At 49.1% G+C, this 19,566-nt stretch overlaps 1 protein-coding gene across 11 annotated transcripts in view; it reads right to left on the bottom strand.

Moving 5' to 3' along the window:
* The window catches only part of LOC129171697 (RNA binding protein fox-1 homolog 3-like), a 328,221-nt gene that overhangs the window by 273,554 nt on the left and 35,101 nt on the right, over positions 1 to 19,566 (bottom strand). For 9 of the 11 annotated variants that reach the window (XM_054760615.1, XM_054760602.1, XM_054760598.1 and 6 more), the window contains exon 2: positions 11,233 to 11,316. The gene's annotated coding sequence lies outside the window, so the exon portion shown is untranslated. Of the gene's footprint in view, positions 1 to 11,232; positions 11,317 to 16,569; positions 16,813 to 19,566 lie in introns of all 11 variants that reach the window. The other 2 variants (XM_054760601.1, XM_054760603.1) reach the window with 2 other exon arrangements.

The raw sequence follows: 19,566 nt of genomic DNA, 5'->3' as shown, positions 1-19,566 counted from the left end.
ATGCGGGCCACCAGGCCGGCCGGAAAAAGACGGAGTTCTTGGAAGAATTGGGCCCGGCCGCAGCCAAGGCGGCGCCGGTGCCAGGCGGAGCAATGCGAGCCAGCCTTCTGCTGGTGCGTCTCTCCCCCCCTTCACCGGTCGGCGCATGGCGGACCTCGCGGGGAGGGAGGGGAGGAAGGATGCCACCATCAGGGGGCCGAGCTGGAGCACGGCGGCCATGTGGCGGACAGGGACGAAGGGCGAGAAGCCTGGAACCTTCTTTTGCTGACACTAAAGTCTGTCTCATTCAAAACAAAACAAGAAACGTTGGCATTTAGGCCAAGTCTACGCCAACACGGATATGTTGGAATTAGGGATGTCGGCCAACTCATTATGAGCTAGCAACAAGCTTGCTAGCTCAGTAGTCCGCAGTCTGGAATTATTTGAAGTGCTGGACAGTATCGGTAAATGGGATGTCAGTCAAAAGCCGATATCAAGCATGTGTGCTTGTAATGAATCCAACCGATGGCTCCTCCTCACCTCCAGCTGGCTTGTTGTCATCAGCAGACCTCCTTGTGAAGACATTCCCAGGATGTTCTTATACAGTTTGGATTAGCAATGAAAACCGTGGCCGTGTCTCCGTTGGTACACTCGTGTACTTACAATACACAAAGTACAGCAAAATGAAACTCTTATTTCTTAAATGGCGTATTTGCTCTGGTTATATGTGCTATATTGGATAATAGGAGTAGAAAGGCGACTATAGGGGTGTTATTTCATGTCTGCAGGGCTCTAATGATATTAAAAAGCGGATTTATAAGGTCATAAACAGGTTTTCTATGCTCCAACTACCAAAATATCCCATTTAAAAATAAGGAATCCTACTTGGAGGAAATTCACTTCTGATCCGGTCTGGAAACAAAGGACGGATTACTGTCATAGATTTGCTCAGGAAGTAAGTACACTGTGGATATTTAAGTGTGCTGATGCAAGTATTCCAAGTGTGACACAGTACACGCATCGCATGAGACACCACAGAAGTCTAAACGATGTTCATGAATGAGAGCGGGACAGGAAGAGGTGGCACCGATGCAGTCGGGTTGGGAATGTCACTTTGTGTGCACGTGCGCCTTATTTGCCACTAAACTGTGACACGCGGTCGTTCCTGAACGCAGCATCTCGTTTCACTTCGATTTTCAACTACAGCCCCTATTATTTCTTATTAAGCGCCCCCCCCCCGCACTTGATAAAGTCAGATGATGCATGAGCATAGTAAACGCGAGGTTTAAAATTACACGGCCTGAAAATGAGCGGGATGGATAGAAAGTACCTTGGCACAATGGGGTTCTTTGAGGGAACGTGGGGGTCGTCTTTCCAGCCTTTACATCATTCTCCTCCACGTTAGCGATGCAATCAGACAAGAAGTCAGAGCTTAACCGCATGATGGCGTGGTAACGTGGTGTCACTTGCAACCGTTGATGAAACCCTCGCATCATCGCCTCGCCGGTGTGGGTGGGCGCTAATTAGCATACCGGGGGAGCAGAGACGCGTTCGCCAACACCCATCTTGACTTTTACCAGACAGGTGTGTCTGAATGCTGCCCCCCCGCTCGTCAAATGCTGCAACGCTCATTTAGGGCATTTGTTTGCATGCGTGCGGCATAACAGCGTCAGGAGCAGGTGGAATATGACTCCAGCAGACGGCGCTTGCCAAGTCCAGACTCTTTTACAAGCACATCTGGAGCGCAATCTCCATATTAATGCACCGTTAATGTGTTTACGCAGCGCAACCACGGATGCTGGGCCACCCGGGTCAGGTGGTCAGGTGACGGCGGGAGGGTGGGTGCCGAAGTCACGCGGGGACGCGGCGGTGGGGGAAGCCCGTGCGGTACCAAGGACATCCTGCACGTAGCAGCTTGCATGGCGAGGGCCGCAGAGGACGGTATAAGATGTCGTGATGACATGACGACATCTGCAAGTTGTTATGTTTTTTTATGCGTTTGTGTTTTGGATTTTAATGAGTGCCACAAAGGTGGACAGAAGCAGTGGCGGCAGAGAACATGAAACTAAACATCTATCCCATCAGGTAGAACGCAACTAAACTACTAAAACTGGTTTGAGGGGCGGGTTGGGTACCGTTTACGTTTGATCAGATACTGGTGATTCAACGATGCCCCAACCGGTACTTTCAAAAATGGAAACATTTGGTCCAAAAATGGAACGTTCTGACATGGGAGTTGAACAGAATAGTCATTTAAATACTCCAATAATAGAAAGAACATAACTATGTCATAAATTCACCAATTTAAACACACATTTTCATAATTATCACAGCACAACCAGCAGCAATATCATTTATTTATTACCAAGTGCAGCAAAATTGCCAGCAAAAATTGTCACTTGATGCAGAATTCTGGCGACGTGTTGTAATGTTGATGAGGATTCCAGTGTTCCTGAATGCATGACGCTCACCACTGGTGGATAATGAGGAAGGTCGTGTTGCGAGTGTCTGTGTCGATAGCAACAGAAAAACATGTTGGAAGGGAGCGCTGCTGTTGGCGTGTTAAGGTCGGCAATAAACGTCACCTCGTGTCTGTGTTCATTTAGCACCCAAATGAGGTGCCGATGGCTACTTCGTTACGTCGGCACCGCTGCCACAACAATGCAGCGTTCTGTACGCTTCCCTTTTTAAGGGTGTACTCATCCAAGGCCCGCACTCAGAGCTCAACACGTTTGATGTGTGAATACATTAACTGCAGGCGCCCAAAGTAGCTGCGTCATAGAATAACTGTACAGTCGGTCATTTATGGCGGTTAATTGGTTCTAGACCCAGCCGCGAATTCCCATGAAGCAGGATTCAATATTAATAAAGTGAATATTTTCATATTTGGAGCATAGAAAACCTGTTTATGACTTTCTAAACACAGGTTTTAACATTATTAGAGCCCCGTGGACATGAAATAACACCCCTAGAGTCACTTTTACACTTCTATTGTTCTTTGTTTACGTCACATTGCGCAGGCTACAGGATCACTGCAGGGACATGTTATTCCTATTTCACAGAAATTCACTTATCACGGTCAGGTCTGGAACCAATTAACCAACATTCATATACGTAGAGTACAACAGCTTGCACAAACGAGGCTGCTTTCTTAGCCTCGTTTCCGCGTCCTCTGCGGAGCAAATCTGAGGCTCCCGGAGGAGGCGGAGTCCAGCTGATAGCGGCTTGAGGCAGCATCCAGCGAGGAGATAGCCCGGCGCCTCCCAGTCTTTGCCGGAGCGCAGATCGAGCGTACGGAGATAATTAGGTGGACAGCCTAACGCCTAATGACTTTCGATAAGAGCTCTTCAGAGCTTTTCCAAGCGGCGCCCTCGTCGGAGTGACCTGTGGCCGCGTGGCGCTCCGAGTGGCGGCGAGCTATGAGCTGAAAAAACAGAGCTTATTGTATTGTACGTGTGAAACAGAAAGAGGATTTAAATGAAGCAGCTGGCTGACTGCGGTTAAGGCGGGGGGGTTGTTTATAGCTGCGGAAGGCGAGCAGGTATTAGTATTAGTCCCCCCTCCTCCAGAGACGGAGAGAAGCTAATACAGACTTTCATTAGGATGCGGCGTGAGCAACAACACACTGTCGTAGTATTTACAGTCGCACGCTGGGGGAGCGAATAAACTGTGTGATTAACAAGTTTTCCTGACGCCTGGCGCTTGGCGGCGCGCGCATGCGAGCACCACCTCGCCGACTTAATGGCTCTTAATGGCTTCTTAATGACTTCTTAACGACTTCATCAGGAAGATCCTGCAACAGCACATTCTGACACGCGGGGGCTTCCCCCCTCCCACCTCCCCCCGAGACCCGGGATCATGCAGTCATTGTGCGCACGCTCCAAATCTGCTTATCTGACACACGAGCCAGCGCCACGCACCCAAGCACGCCAGCTCAAGCGTGGACAAGTGCTAAAAGGCGAGCGGGGACGGCGGTCGAGGCGACGGGCCAACGCAGTCGCATCACGCTCGTCTGGGAACATCAGAGTGACACCCAGGGTTGCGTAAGAGCGCTTTGTGAGACGGAATCGAGGAAACCCACTCGGAGATGATGCAAGAGGGAAGCACGCTGAGTTCAACATCAGCTCATTACCGCTTTCCACACGCCTCCAAACCGCTAACGCACGCCATCTTCCGTGTCATCGCAACGTCCCCGACACATAAAAACACTTTAAAGCAGTGGAGGGGGCGAACCTTTTGAGTCGAGTTAAGACAGGTGACGGGGGGGCGGGGCTATGTATATTTATGGAATGTACATAACTAACGAGGAAGAGTCCATCTGGAATGATGGGTCTTATTTTAGCTGCAAAAGCCTTACATAAATGTGCTTGGATTCCTTTCCCGAGGAGTACTTTAAACATGTGGAGGTTGCTTTGCTTTACTGCACGCTAAAAATGTTAGCATGACAGACGAGCTCAAACAACAATTGAATTGGAAATTTGTTGACTGAAGACGACACCCAGAATGTGGGATTTACAATGTGAACTATAAAATATTGAATATGAAGAGTATATGAACGCCCTCGTTTACTTCCTCCTCCACACGTTTTGCTGTTAAGCAAAAACAGCAAAAATGGCACAAACAGCACAGCCAAACACAAACGGTAAAAAACAACCATCCATCCATCCATCCATCTTCGTCCACTTTTCCGAGGTCAGGTCACGAGGGCAGATGCCTAAGCGGGGAATCCCTCTACCCGGCTACTTCGTCCTGCTCCTCCCGGCGAATCCCGGGGTGTTTCCAGGCCAGTTGAGAGACATAGTCTCTCCAACATGTCCCGGGTCTTCCCCATCCGGGAGGCATCCTGAACCGATGCCAGAGCCACCTCATCTGGCTCTAGCAGTTCTACTCTGAGTTTCTCCCAGATGACAGGGCTTCTCACCTTATCGCTAAGGGAGAGCCCAGCCACCCTCCTGAGAAAACTCATTTTGGCCGCTTGTAGCCACCATCTTGTCCTTTCGGTCACTACCCAAAGCGCATGACCATAGGTGAGGGTAGGAGCTCAACTCCTTCCTCGCCGATGTTCGCATCACTGCAGACGAGGCACAAAGCTGCTTGTCCTTTTCACGTTCCATCCTTCCCTTTCCCGTGAACAAGATCCGAGGTACTTAAACTCCACCACTTGTGGCAGGATCTCAGAGATGACACGGTTGACTTGTAGGTGCCGATTCTCATCCCAGCCGCTTTACACCCGGCAAAAAAAGACAACCATGAAATATAAAATACGACTTTACTGCAGAACTGGTAGAACACTTGCTTCTGTCCCTCTCCGTCACAGGGGCTGTGCCATACTCCCTGTGATTACCGTAATGACCCTTATATCACTAGAAAGCTTCCAAAACCACTGGAACCATTTCCATAGTTGAAGACTGACGGTAATTTAAAAATAGCATCGCTAATCGTATTGCTGCCGACAGCTTCCATGTTAAATATAAATACATTTAGAAACGTCCAGCAGACCGGATGAAAAATCTTCACGGCCCGGAGTTTGCTCCCGTCTGGTTTAGAGGGTGACGTGCACAAGCTCTGCTGGGTTTAGCCGGTCAGAACCAGAACCAGGCTGCAAACAATCGCTCCCATCTGCACGACTTGAAAGCACTTCTCATCTGGGCCACGTTCAACAGGATTACAAGGAGGCGCTTTGAACCAAATTCTTAATTATTTTGATAAAACAAAAAGTTAATTAGACAGCCAGCCGTGCGCCGGCGCCCTAAAAAAAAAAAAAAAAAAACTTTTGGAAATTGTCACGAGAAAACGGAGCAAAGAGAAGAGGAGGGGTCACATGGTGCGCACAGGGTTTCCACTGCGCTTCCAAAAGAGTTCATCAGGACCAGCTTGTGTTTGTGTCTCGTTTCCAGATTCTTTCTTTCAGGTTGTTGGTGAAGGAGACACATTTACTCCCAGGAATTCTCTTAATGCTCAAGTTGAAGGCTGTGTCTCAAATGGAATACTGACCAAAGTGCACTTCAAAAAAGTATACTGTGCACTTAGCAGTGATTGGAAACCCGATTCTAGGCATGCAAGTCACGAGATCTTCTGCTCCTCTTCCAGCCGACTGCAGCCGTGTCTTCTTGAAACCAGGCCATGTGAGGGATTGTTCGGGTGTGGAGCTAACATGCTCCTCTACAGTCCCCGCTGTCACCTGCTGCTCTGATTTGGACTTCAGTCATTTGATGAAAAGTAATGCAGTTAGCGGTCGGTCACGGTCCAGAAAGGAGCCGCCGCCGGCCAAAGCAGCTCATTGGTCGATGGAGCAGATTGGCCCAAATGTCATGAATAATAAAACAAGGTTTAAGGTGAAGCAGTCGCTGTCTGGTGGACTCGTGAAGGGGCTGGGGGCTCTTTTCATCTCGGCCAAATTCAATGGGATTAAAAGAGCAACTTGTCTCGCTTTGAGCAAAGTCCACATTATTGATTAAACAAAAGTTAATTAGCCATCAAGACGATTAACATGTCAGCGGCCTGAAAGATCCACTTTTCAGTTGGTGACCTTTTTTGATAAAAAGTAGAATATCATTTCTATGGAAATGTTTGGTTGTGGTGAAAACAAACGAAGCACATTTACAGGACGGTGGTGGACAGTCAGCAGACGGCGGGCTCTGACTGCTGGAGATGCTTGGATGTGCCTCGGGCGTGACGCGGGTGGACAGGATTAGTAAGGAGCCGAGGAACACCCCGTGTTAGACGTCTGGCCGTGTGAGAAGGAGGGATTGCGATTAGAGTCCAACCTCGGTTTTCAAACGCCCCAGTTTTTGTATGATTCGGTTTTTGACCAGTTTTCACCAAAATGTTGCCTCTGGTTTCATACGCTCCCGCTTATCGTAGATACGTTTGGACACCCCCGTTAGGAAGCATGAATTCTATAAAGTGACGCCTTGGTTTTCATATGAACTACTTTTTTGTACGATTACATTTTCGGCGACAATTTGACAAAATTTCACCCCAGTTTTCGTACACTGTCTCAGTTTCCATGTGGCCTGCAGATGGCGTTCTGTGGCTCCTGGGCTTGGTGGATGCTTCTGCAATGACGAGGTCCAGATGGTCACCTTGAACGCATGTTGAAGAGGACGGTTGAATGACAAAAGAACCATCAAATTTGTTGCACCCTTGCGTGTTTGGCCACTTTTGCTCCTTGTTGGAGGAGTTGCTGGGGCGCTGGGCATTGGATGGGTGCATTAGGGAGGGGTGGGGTGGGTGTTTCCTGGTGGGTTGGAGGTGATTGTGTACTCTGACTTTGTCCTGGGGCCTGGGGGCCTGATGTCCCCACCTTTTTATGGTTAGTGTATACAGTATATGGACACAGACAGTGTACAAATCCATAACTAAATTAGTGACTGCTGTGATATGGAGAGGGGGTTGGATTAAATACGCTCTGCTTCTTCTTGCTCCTTTTTGGACATGTTGAGCGGTGAATTGTGAGTATGTGAAGTGTTTCAATGTAACATTGTTTGCATGTTTGAAAGAAATCAAACACTTGGCCTAACAAAGTAGTCCGTTTACCCGGTGCCGTATCGTTCCACAAAATCAAGAGCCCAAACAAAGCACTGTGTTGATGACTCACTGTCCGTGCATTTTTTTTTCTTGAGTATGGTTGATAAATAACCTGCCATGGGGCCAAAGTAAGTTGAGAGTGAAGGTCTGTCCGAAGAAGGTGAACTCATCGCAAAGACTCCTCCCTGTCTTCACCAACAAGAGTCGTCAATAAAAGGTAAAAGTGATGTTCAATCATCATTTCATTCCACATTTATAATTATTTGGCATGTAAAACTTTAATTATTCTTTATCAAACTTATGTTTTGTTGTCTGCAACAGATTTATTGGATTGACATGATTTCCTATGGGAAAAATTGCTTGTGTTGTTGTACGTTTCAGTTTTCCACACCTTTTTGGAATGAATTAGTAGCAAAAACGAGGTATATCGGTCGAAGGATGCTGGAGATGCAGGAGAAGAAGGGGAATACCAAAGCAGATGACGACATGATGGTGATAGGACTGACAGGAAGATGGAAAAGGACAGGGCAAGATGGAAACACCTGATCCGCGCTGGTGATCTTTAACGGGACAAACCCAAAGTAGACCAGATCAGATGTCACCTGACGGGCGGAGATGGACGGCAGCACCGTGTGATGAAAACATGAAGGAGTGTCCAAGTTGTCTGATGCGAGTTCAAATGCCGATGTACGTTGGGGGTTATTTGTTTGAATATTTCGTCTTCCGCGCTGACCCGGGTAGCGTCTGCGTATTTTAACACGTTGACTTGAGACGCCCACGTGCACACACGCGTGCACGCGCACGCTGTCAGCGAGGAGATAATGACAGAGGTCAAGTCGTGAGCCCATCATGTCGGCTCCTGCGGGGAAATGATTACCGCGACGCCGCACCGACAATCACCGCCGCCGTAATCCCATTTTTCACGCAGACCTCAAATGGTGGCGTGTCACATTGTGTTTGGCGCACGCCATCAAGAACTGGATTTAGATATGCAAAGTATCCGCCAGGAGAAGGTACACTTCTGAATGAGGAGGCGGGCAATGTGCTGCTCCACGGGTTTGGTGGGATGCAGGCGGGGGGGTGTTGTTGAAATGGCGAGCTCCTCTCCAAGTGGAACAGATGGCGGGAAACTAAGAGCGCAGCTTTGCTTTATCGCCCGTGTTGTGGCGTTTGTTTTTTTTTTTACTTCAAATGTTATCGTGCAGGATGCACGCCACGCTTAAGCTAATGAGTGGGGGGGTGGGTGGGGTTTGGGGGGGGGGCTTTGTCTTCCTCTTTAGTTCTTCCGCTCCCTCCCACCGGCGCATTCTCCCACAAGCCCACGCTCGCAGCGGAAGCCTGGAAGCTTCGCCGTTATGTAAGCGTGCACGACTGACATGAACGCCGCAGCGCTTTGAAACAAAAACACAGAGAAGCACAACACAGGAAGCAAACATGGCCGCCTGCGGGAGCTAAATTTAGCGGCGTCCACCCAAAGGACTACAAGCACAGAGTTTGGGTCAGAAATCTCATAATTGCCCCACTCGGGGAAATTCAATTTACACTCAGAGCAAAGAGTACCTTCCTACTCCTGAGAAGGTCCGCAGAGGGAAACTTCCTTCTTACGTTGGCTTCAAGTTGTTTACTGAAGACCCTGCCCTCCCACCGCCCCCAACGGGGCCGAGCTGACCCGTGTGTGCATCCAGCGAGCGGCACAAATGGAAGCGTCTCCAGGAGTCATTATTTATGCGGGAACGCCCTTGGGGAGTCTTTGCACTTGTTTGCAGAGTCGGATCATGACGGCTGCGAGTAAATGAGCCGCTCTCTTCCAATTTGTCCTGGACCACCAGGCTTTGGGGCGCCACCACGCGCCGTTACCCTGCCAGTGTGTGTGTGTTTGAGTGCTCCTGTGTGTGTTTGTTTGGGTGCCTCTGCACTGCAGGGAACCGACCCGGAACTGCAGACACTGAGGTCCTGTGGGTGTCTGGAGGCAAAGCGTCGCCGTTACCGAATGAGGGCGGTGGCGGTCAAAGCTGCTCGGCGGCAAGGACTGAACTCCAAGAAAAAGTAAGAGATTGTGTTTTGTAGCATTTAAATCATCTTAGAGGAGACATGGAAGCACACCACAGTCACACATCCGTCATGACGGGATGCTAGAGGTCTCACGAGAGACGCTGTTCAAGAGACGAGACGATACGCGAGATTGGGTCTCTTTAGGGTTGAGATTTTAGCTTCACATTTAAGAAAAGTACAGTGAAAAAATAAAATACATGACAATATATTGCAATCTACTCATTATATTTTTACTACGTTACACTGTTCTGTACTCTGTGTGTATGCAAGCAGCCCCGTCTCCACCCACTGAAACCTGCCTGCAAAATTATCAACTTAAATTTCATTTGTTGTGAGATTCATTCATTAATTTATTATTGTCCCAAATCTTAGTGCCCACAAGACTTTTTTTTTTCCTGAACGAGAAATCTTGTGACACCCCAGCGGGATGAACTAGTCTAGTGAACTAGTCTCTAGAACCCACGTTCGCAAACAAGTTGTCAATCATTTTGGGCCAAAACCAGGGGTTGTATTCTGACAAACTCCTCAGGACTTTAACCAAATGAGCCCAGATCAAAATGAAGGATACTAGACAGATGGATGATGACGAGTTGTGAAGCATTTTAGCCTACCCCATCGGCGCCAAACCTTGATGGCCAGTCTGACAAGTTGTCACAAAAATGCAAACCTTAATAACTGTACCATATTTTCATCATAATCAGTGCGTATGATAAAGATGACACCCTGAAGCTATGCGTAGGTCCCTCCCTTATTCGTCACCGTGCCGGCCAGTGGCAACAGGAAATGCCAAAAAAACGTCTCCCCTTCAATACTGCTTGCAGCTTTAATTCATTTAATATTTACAGCAGGCTGAGGACCAGTAAAAACTTAGCCGCTGCTGTAGTTTGAATATTGATTGAAGAGTTTGGGCTAAAATGGTATGGAAGCGAAGACGTGGGATTAAAGGCGGGTGGGGAGCGTCAGCGATGGGATCGTCTAATGACCTTCCCACTAAACCACTCCAACGCCACCAGGGTTTAAGTGCCGGGAGGGAACATTATCCCGGCTAGGCTGGTTGTGGCTCTCGGCCGGGATTCTGCAGGTACCTGCCGGCGCACGCACACACACGCACACACACACACACACACACACACACACACACACACACACACACACACACAATACGGCGCCCGCTGATCCGTTTAATCCCCTCAGGCCCGCCTCCTGCGGAGAAGAACCTCCTTCATCTTCTCTGGGAACATCTCCTGCTCTCACGTCCGTCATCGGGGGTGCGCCCCTCAAATCCAAACTCAAATTCAAGTCCAATCAGTGCAAGCCGGCGCCGTGGAGAGATTTGCTTGCTGACGGATCCCCCTCCGGGCCAACCTATTTGTGTTTGAATGTGAATGAGCTGCTGAGTCATCACAACCTCAAACTTCCTCACCAGCCGAGACAAACACAAGTCTTCCACTTTCTTCCTCCTTCACGTTGCCCTTGAGAAGCATATTACACGAGACGCTCCATCATCATCATCATCATCATCATCATCATCTCAGTGAGTCACAACAGAACCGCGCTCGACCCGACAGAACCGCCACGGGAACGGAGCAGCTTGTTATTACGCCACATTTGCTTCTTCCTGCATCTTTTTAATGCCTCTGCCTTCATGTTATCTTTTCTTTAGCTTCCTACCTGCCTGTGCCAGGGGTCAAGGGTCGTGTCGGGCCACACAAGAAGCAGGAAGTCCAACGCTGCCGTGTAGAACTTCACAAGTCACTGCAGTAGAAACACACAGGGTGGTCATATTAATACATGTGATACTGACGCATCAAACATTTGCAATTGCTGTGTCTCAATCGGTGCACTTGCATACTTACACTTAGTACACTTAGCCTTTTGAGTGCAACTGCGATCACACCGAGTGTGATGTGACGTAAACGCTGAATAATAGGAGTGTAAAAGAGACCATGGGGGTGTTATTTCATGTCTACAGGGCTCTAATGGTGTATTTAGAGAGTCAAACAGGTTTTCTATTCTCCAACTATGAAATTAAGATTGAATCCTACTTTGCGGAAAGGCACTGATCACGATCGAGTCTGGAACCAATTTACCGACAAATGAGGGATGACTGCATTCCAGTTGAAACACAGTATAGGTTGAATGGGAGTGTACCCATGTGACTTTTGACCTCAGCTATCCTGGGTCAAAACCAGGAGGATTCCTGCTGACACGTAGGAAGAATCGATAGTTTTATCAGTGTGTGTTTGGAGGGTAGGCCTTGAAGGTCACATGACAACATTTGATCGGCCGAGCTCAGCGCTTAACAAACGTTGCGTTTTAAAAAATAAACAGCTAAAAATAGCTTGTTAAAATAGTCAGTCACGACCTGTGGGTGTGCACGTGTGTGCCTGTGCGTGCGTCGCAGAGGTCGAGTGCAACATCGAGCACGGACACCTCATAAAGTGCATCCTGAGTGCGACTTAACAACCTTAACATGAGCAGGAACACGGACAGAGACAAGTAGGGGGCGGAGGGGTCGCGCACACAAACAATGCATGACAGCAGGACGATAAGATCAAGAAACGCACGTAAAGGTTCATTTTACTGAGTGCTGCTGATGGACTGGAGAGCACATAAACACACACGCACACGCCCACACTTGGAGGTCAAGGTGTTATCTGCCTGCTCTCACCTTGCCGTGCACATAATGACCATTTTTCATTTGTTTTCCCGCTTTGGTGCTGCTTGACATTTGCGTGCACGTTGATCTTCACAGTGCGTTTGAGGCGTCTTCAAGCCGCGCCTTCAAAGTGCTCATTTGCATAAAGGGCCGGCGGTGTGGTGTTAAGGCAAACAACATGCTAATCGTGCCTCAGAGGCCTGGTAACCATGGAGACCACATGGTCATTGACTGGCATTGTATTGTAGTATCAATGAAGAAGAAGACGACAGAGGACTTCATCTTTCTGCTGTTTAGACACATTGGTGCTGGGGGGGGGGCGTGGCTGGAAGGGCGGGACAGCGCCAGCTGGCAGAACCTGGCCGGGTGGGCGCTGGCTGCTGGCGGCGTCACGTTCAGGTGGCATCTGGGCCGCCAGTAGCAGAAGCAGTAAAAGTGACTCACTACATTAATGATGGCGCTCTGCAAGCTGTCGGCACACATTACACACCGATTATTCCTCACACCAAGCACCCCCACCCCGCGTCACACACACACACACACGCGGTTAACATGTCACCACATGTCTCGCCAACCACCGGATGACTGATTCTCTCCATTTCCAGCCTCCCTTTCATCGCCACAGCCGGCAACGTCCCGCCCGTGACCCCCGACCCCACCCCCCACTGCCTTCCAGACAGCATTTGTTCGATGTTGCCGCCCTCTGCAGCCAAGCGGAATCAATCTGCAGGGGACGTCATGTGTGAGTGCCAACATGCTGTGTCTCGAATGGAATATTTCCTTCAGTGCACTTCAGTAAGTACACCGTGTACACGGTGTACTCACTTCCTGAGTGTGTGAATGCTGTCCCAAACCCGTTGTATATGTATATTGCTCCCCGTCACCCCCCACCTTCTCCATGAAAAATAAATGGAGGACGTATTGCATAGCGACCATGACAGGCATCAGTATGTGACATCGTAGTCACTACGTCAGCCCTTATAACGCCAGCCTGATGCTCCTCTGCGGGGGGAGTGAGCACAATGCTTTGACTAGCTGTTTATTTCCCTGCGTAGTGGTAGCTGTTGTCACACATTCCATTCATTACTTTTACAGACAGAATTTCTAGGCGCCGCCACGGCGTTGAGGGGATCCGGTTTGGTGGCTGCAGGATTGGGTCTCTGCTTTTTGCAGATGATGTGATCCTGCTGGCTTCATCGGGCGGTGATCTTCCACTCTCACTGGATCGGTTCGCAGCAGAGTGTGAAGCGGCTAAGATGAAAATCAGCAACTCCAAGTCCGAGTCCATGGTTCTCGGACAGAAAAGGGTGGAGTACCATCATGATGGATGAGATCCTGCCCCACGTGGAGGAGTTTAAGTACCTCGGGGTCTTGTTCACGTGCAGGATGGAACGTGAGATGAACAGGTGGATTGGTGCTCCGCATCAGCCCATTGTGGTGCAGAGGGAGCTGAGCCGAAAGACAAAGCTCAATTTAGCGGTAGATCTACATTCCTACCCTCACCTACTGTATGGTCATGAGCTTTGGGTAGTGACCAAAAGGACAAGATGGCGGGTACAAGCGGCTGAAATGACTTTTGGTTGGTCTCTCCTTAGAGATAAGGTGAGAAGCACTCTCATCCGGGAGAAAATCAAAGTAGAACCGCGGGAGTCAGATGAGGTGGCTCAGGAGAGGGAAGTCTGGGCTTCCCTGCTTAGGCTGCTGCTCCCACAACCCAACCTCAGATGAGTGGAGGAAGATGGGTGGATGGAGGGATATTGTAGTAGTAGTACTAGTAAACAATTTCGACTGAAGCCACATCCAGATGGTTGTTGGAGCTAGAACTAATCCATGTGGAAAATCACTCACTTTTATCGCACATGTTGCTCCAAAACCGAAGAAGGTGTCTGATTTTAAAGGGTGCTTTTACAGTACGGAAGGAGAGAAAGGCTCCATACTGGAAATAATGTGGTTAAAAAAATAAAAAAAAAAAAAGCTGACCAATCGCAGCTCTGCAGCTCACATTGCTGTTGACGCAAGGTTCGATTTTTGGGGGGGGACATGATGTCTGTGAACTCTGCAAGAGGATTCGGAGGGGGAAGAGCGAGCCAGCATTGCTTATGCCGCCGCTATGACACTGTAGCACAACGAGGAGCTGAGGAGCCTGGGGTGGCCGGAGAGAGACCAAGGGTGGCCACGACCACCCCTGTCCATTCCGTAGCTCCGCCACTGACTGACAGTGTACTACATTCTGCTGTACTTACCTGTCTTATGCACTCAAAGGACTCAAAAGTGTAAGCATGCAAGTGCGTGACTTGAGACATGGCACCAGACTTCCAATAAGTCCAAATCCGGCGTAAACTTGGGGGTGAAACAGAGTGGATCAGCAATCTCTTTGGGGAAATAAAAGCTGCAGGAGCAAAACAATGTTGGGATTGCTGCGCCTGCTTCATGATTGGGCTTCAAGCGCATTGAAAGACTCATTTGAGGTGAGACGCAATCGTCCTGATGGCAAGAGTGCCGCCAATCAAAGTGGATTGTAGGGTGCAGAGGACAGTAGTGTGTGTGTGTGTGTGTGTGTGTGTGTGTGTGTTTGTCAATTAGCAGCCTCATTTGCATATTGCACGCAAGGCTCCTTGAACGCTTTCGATCATTAACGAGAGGAAATGTGGATAAATAAATAAAAGCAGACCTTTGCTGTGTAAATGAGAAGAATGAAGGAGTAGTAATGAGCACGGCAATCCTCCTCATCATCATCACCGTGCCGTGTACGTGCACGTCTGCAGTGTGTGGCGTTAGTTCAAATAACTTATTGCACCATCACTTGCCGTCAATGGACACTGCACTAGGTACACCATCTAATGAGAGCCAATGCAAACGTTCTGCCTTGTCAAAGATGATGCTCACGTCTGACGCTGTCATTCAACAATGTGTGTATTATTGTGTCTTATGTTAGCTCGCTAGCTTCTTAGCTCGTGGCCGTCTCAAGTCCCAGCACAGTTGCACTGTGATGTAAACAAAGAATAATAGGAGTGTAAAGGTGACTATAGGGGTGTTATTTCATGAATACAGGGCTCTAACTGTGTTAAAAAATGTTTTCCATGCTCTATGGAAATATTCCATTTATTAACATTGAATCCTATATCGTGGAAATTCACTTATCGCGGTCAGATCTGGAACCAATTAACCGCTATAAACGAGGGACGACTTTTGGCTGTCTGGAACACATTCACTATATTTACATGATTTCCTATGAGAAAAACATTGTTTTGTACGCTTTGATGTTTGCTGGAGCGTTTGGAAGAAATGAATAATGAAACCCGGGGTGCCAGTGCATTAGCAACAGCTCTCACTGTCCTGCAGAATCAACGACTGGGACAACTTTTGCATCAATCACAGAGAAATGAAGTTCATGTGAAAAGGCATCAGCATCAGCAAGTACTTTTGTTCCAATCCTGAGAACTAACGAAGAAACGGCAATTACAACATATCCTCCTTGGCAGAGGTAACAAAGCCTGAAGCCCCGCCCCCACACTGCCTGCCAACAACACGTCTTATCTGGTCCGCCTGCCTCCTTCCTGAATTCCCCCCCGAGGCTTTGACTTGTTCCTTTGGGTGAGCTTCAAAGCCATGCAATGCCTCCACGGACGCTCCTGCGCGGACGCCTTGCTTGCCTGGCGGTGGCGCCGTCGGGGCCGCTCCTCGCTGCCGCTAATCCGCCGCGCTGGCCTCCCAAACAAAGCATAAACAGAAAGATGAGGCGTCCAATTAATGTGCAATTGTCTTCAGGAGTCAAGGAGGTTGTGGTTCCGCTTGAGTGTGTCCAAAGGCAGACGAGTGCTAATTAGCATGCACTCTTAGCGCCATAGCATTTACGCCTCGGCCCCCGTCGTTAACGTGCACGCTCGTCCTCTGACCTCTGCTGCTGCTAAAACTAAATAAATAAATAAATACTCCCCGGCTCTCTCCCTGCTGCAGAAGCCTCCGGCGGCTATTTCATGCACAACAACGTGGATTTAATCACCGTTACCATGGCGATGAGCACAGAACAATATAATCACTTTCATCCTAAGTGGTGGGGGGGGGCAAAGGTCGCAGTGGAAAGAAGAACACGGAGCTATTTTAGACAACGTGCACGTGAACATTCATGAGCACCACTTACACATGCGTATGCGTACTCGCCCCGTCCGTACACAGCAATTAGCCCCGCCCAAACACGGACCGTCTCTCACTACACTGCCGACATTCACACACTCAGGGACTAAGTACGCAGTGCACTCAGTACACTTACTGAGTTGCACTGAAGTAAGTATTCTATTTGTGGTCTATGAGATGCGCCAAGAAGTTGAGTGCAGGAAGAGTGCTGCCACCTGCTGGTGTGGAGGGTGACAGGCAGCTCATTTGCATGAAGTTAGGGCGGCGGTGGCTCAGGAGGTAGAGCAGGTTGTCCAAAAACCTGAAGGTTAATGGTTCGATCCTCACTCTCTCCATCCAGTCACTGTTGTTGTGTCCCTGGGCAAGACACTCCACCCACCTTGCCTCCATTGCTGCCCACTCTGGCATGAATGTTTGGTGGTCAGCAGCCACGTTTCCATCAGTCCACCCCAGGGCAGCTGTGGATACAGATGTAGTTTACCCAGCAACAGAGGATTGAATGAATAATGGCTTCACTTCACTGTCAAGCACTTTGGGTACCTTGAAAAGCACAATAAAATACTGATGATTAGGATTTCATTGTGACGTCACAACATCTCGTAGCCGACTAAAATGCGACAGGATTTCTCGTTCAAAGAAAAAATGTCTTGTGATTATAAATAAATAAATGGATCACACAACAAATGAAAACGAACTGGATAATTTTGCCGGCCTCCGTAGATTGCCATGTGCATGCGTGTCCGTTTACCTCGTCGCAAGCCTCCGAACAGGCAGGAAGAGAGGTCACTCTGTGCATTGGTTAGGCACCAGCGGTTCCATACAGCAACAGTTGGACCTCGTCAGTCATAAAATCACCTTGTGTCGCTTGTGTGTCCAGTCATATTTTTCATTGTACTTTTTCAAAACATGAATGTTAAAATCTCTCGTCCTCACTGACCCAATCTATTCATTCCGTTTCAAAGTTTACAGGTAAACAGAGTAGTTATCATTCACAATTCAATTCAATACGGCAATAAAGATAATTACGCACAATTCCTCCATAGTGTGTACATAAGCTGAGTACCCCTCATATATCAGCCAAAATAGCTACGCAGCGTTCATTAGACACACTTCATGTATTACGTCCAGTTAGCGTTTGCTACCAAACATTACAGATGTAGAAGAAATGAAATGATGATGCAAAAGACAATGTAGCCAACGTCAAGGCAACATATTAAAAAGCTTTCAGCAATGGCCGCATTTTCCAATTTATAATGAAATAATCGTTTAACAGGCGAAGTGTAGAAAACACATTTCCATAGTGGAGTTCAGGACGCGAAGCAAAGCATCAAACAACTGACTTTGTTTCTACATAACGAGCTGCTACAAGTGAACACATAACTTTTAGTGTAGATGTCGGCATCTTACGGCGCACTTCGCTTATCTGTGATCAGAATAACCAAGGTGAAAGTCGCAGCTCCGTGTGTAGCTTGAGGCATCTTTTCACCACCTCATCTTTTCCGCGGGGCAACAAGAGCGAATCAGGAGGGGACTTGATGTCAGCTGACTGATGTCACACGACATCTACAAAGTGGCCTTTTTGCGATCGACCCACACTCCCTTTGCGGTCGACTGGTAGCTCGTGATCGACGTAACCCCAGGCACAGGCAATGTACTGTGGCTCCGCCCCTGCTTGCTCTCCTGATTGCTGTCTTTTCATGTCATTAGCGTTTGCATCATTTGTATTTGTGTTAACGAGTTCTTTCCTTAGTTTGAATCAAATGAACTTTGAGGCCTGAAACGACACGGCCGTCGAGACAACTTGATGACTTGTTAATTGTCGGCCTGCTGCATCTCACGCGGATGTAAAACGGTGCCGAGCGGGTCGTTTCTGCCCGCCGGGGGCCGTGACACAGCGTCGCCGTCCGACCACGACCTGTGGCGAGCACTCGCTGCTGATGAGACGCATTCGTAGGACAAATGAAGCATTTTGTCATGCATACCTGCAAACACAAGCGCGCACACACTCTCACACGGTGGGCGGGGGGGGTGGGCTGATGCGATGGCGTTGGGAGGGGGTCCGCAGCAGACTGACTGTTTATTATTGTCTTTGGCCCACTTAACTGTGACAGTAACAGAATGAGATGGCGGCAGAGGCGAGCGCCATTAATCATGTCGGCGAGGGCCCGGGCGCGCGTCATGTGATGCACACTAAGTGATTTCCCGCCTGATGAGGAGTGGGCGTCTCTTCACGGGCGGACCTCAAATGTTCTGACACCTGGTGCCAGCCTCTGTTAGCAGCAGACCTCAACACGGGTCAGAACTGTTTAGGTGCCCAAATGTCACCAAGAGGGTGGGGGCTGGTGGGGGTCATTAGCGTGGTGGACCCATCTCACTAGCTACCTAGCATTAGCAGTAGCATTTGATCATTTGGGTCCGACAGCCTCAGTCTGTCAGGTGTCAGTCTGCACGAGACGCACACAGACGCCACAGAGCCTCGCTGGCGGCGCCGCACGCTTGATTGACAGCTGTGTCTCTAAAAGGTATCACTGACAGATGTGCTGCAGCAGCCCCGCCCTCCCCGCATTTTGGACGCTTCCATCCGGTAAGTAAAGACAGTGGCCGCTTGGGAAAGACTTGGAAGGCCGGGTCATGGCGGGGCGTGGCCAAGTGGAGCTGACGGGCGCCGGCACCTGTCTCTCCGGGCAACACCGTGGGCCCTCGGGAACCGCCCATCACGGCCGCTGCGGCTGGCACGGTGGCCTTTCCGGGAGCTGCGCTCGGATGCTGCGCTGCGCTCCTCGTAGATGGGAAGACGAGCGATCTGCGAGGACCCGCCAGGCGCTCTCCGTGTGGTTACCATGGAAACAGCTGTGTGAGCTACAGTATCGCTGGCAGAAAGGTAACTTGATTTTCTTAACTGGCCAGCATTACAGTCAACAGTAGCTACACCACACTATATATAGCACTACTAAGACTACTACGCTCTACGTGTTGTCTGCTACCTTTTAACCACGATGGCCCCCAGCACAGGGCTGCAGCACGGTACCATTGGAGCATATAGTACCATTGGAGCATATAGTACCATTGGTACCATTGGAGCATATAGTACCATTGGAGCATATAGTACCATTGGAGCATATAGTACCATTGGTACCATTGGAGCATATAGTACCATTGGTACGTTGACTGGTACCGTTGGAAGGCAACTATTGACACCGCCAAGAAAAGGT

This window comes from Dunckerocampus dactyliophorus, chromosome 18 (assembly GCF_027744805.1).
Source record: "Dunckerocampus dactyliophorus isolate RoL2022-P2 chromosome 18, RoL_Ddac_1.1, whole genome shotgun sequence".
NCBI lineage: Eukaryota > Metazoa > Chordata > Actinopteri > Syngnathiformes > Syngnathidae > Dunckerocampus > Dunckerocampus dactyliophorus.
The sequence above is the reverse complement of the archived record's forward strand: the minus strand, read 5'-3'. Positions and strand labels throughout refer to the sequence as shown.